Genomic DNA, 1531 nt, shown 5'->3' on the forward strand with positions numbered 1-1531 from the left:
CCCGACCAGGGGCTGCACCTAGGGATTGGGCCTGCCCTCTGCCACCTGGGAGCAGGCCTAAGCCAGCAGGTTGTTATCTCCCGAGGGGTCTCAGACTGCGAGAGGGCACAGGCCGGGCAGAGGGACCCCCTCTTCCCCCGAGTGCACAAATTTTTGTGCACTGGGCCTCTAGTAAAAATATAATTAAACATATCTACTGACCTTGAATCCAATGGCTTCCCCAAATTCACTTTTACTTCTAGGACTTTGTCAATTCCTTTTCACACCTTTCAGTATAAAGAGAAACTGAATTCTCTTTTACCCCATTTCCCAGTCTACTTCCCCATTCTTGATCCAAAAGCATCACTGTCAACAGATTATTGTGTCTCTTTTTGGGAATGTCCCATCCCACATATACAAGAACCAAAAGTATTGCAGCAAATTCTACATAGAGTTTTACACTTTGCCGGTCCTTTACCCCACCATTCTGGGAGCATACACTTGTACTAATATCTACAATTAATGGGAAGGCATAATGAACAGCAATAACATAGTTTTCAAATATATTCATATGCCATGCAATGATGTTTTAAACAAGGATGGACCACATATGGTTAATCCCATAATACTATAATGGAGCTGAAAAATTCCTATCAACTAATGTCACAATGCAACATGTTTCTCAGGTGTTTGTAGTGATGCAGATATAAACTAATATACCGCTCTGCCTATTGCAGGAAAGTATAGCACATACAATTATGAACAGCATATAGTATTTGATAGTAGACAACTATATGACTGGTTTATGTATTTATTATATTATATTTTTAATCATTATTTTAGAGTGTACTCTTTCTACTTATATAAAAATGTTTGTTGTAAAACAGTGTGCCATATTACACTGGCGGCAACCTCATACATCTCCTGTTTACCATATCTGTTAATTGCATTACTTTCTCTTGTGCTGGACTTTATCTTCTGTAGTTTTGTACAGTGATATGTTATATAGTCTGTAGTGTAAGAGGTGTAGGCTCTACCATGTAACCTATGTGTGCAGTAGGCTTTACCATCTCGCTTTGTGAAAGCGAACTCTATGATTGCACAGTGACAAAATTGGTTAATAATTCTCAGAATGTATTTCTATTAAATGGCACACGACTGTGCTATATTTGCATCCTCTATATTTCCAACACCCAAAATAATACACTTTTAAATGCTATTTAGCAATATGAATTAATAGAAAACTCTGTATATTATGAACAGTTTATATTAATTACACAAGAGTATTATAATGTGGGATTACATATATTCTGTTCTGCAATTAATTTTATGGGCCATTGATTTTCAATCTTGGCTGTTCATTGGAATTACCAGGCTAACTTTAATACAAATACAGATGTTGGGGCTCCACCCCAGAGACTCTGATTATATTGATGTGACATATGGAATGACAAGGAACTTTTAAAATCCCCCAGGTGATTTTAATGCAGAGCCAACTTGAGAACCACTGTTTTAGACCCTGCTCATACATTTTCCTATTAAAAAAAAAAAA

At 37.1% G+C, this 1531-nt stretch overlaps 1 protein-coding gene across 1 annotated transcript in view; it reads left to right on the forward strand.

Annotated features, from left to right (window-relative positions):
* The window catches only part of LOC102772862 (low-density lipoprotein receptor-related protein 1B), a gene marked incomplete at both ends in the record, with an annotated part of 158509 nt that overhangs the window by 153572 nt on the left and 3406 nt on the right, over nucleotides 1-1531 (forward strand). The gene's annotated exons all lie outside the window — the stretch shown is intronic.

This window comes from Myotis davidii, unplaced genomic scaffold (assembly GCF_000327345.1).
Source record: "Myotis davidii unplaced genomic scaffold, ASM32734v1 scaffold2958, whole genome shotgun sequence".
Classification (NCBI taxonomy): domain Eukaryota; kingdom Metazoa; phylum Chordata; class Mammalia; order Chiroptera; family Vespertilionidae; genus Myotis; species Myotis davidii.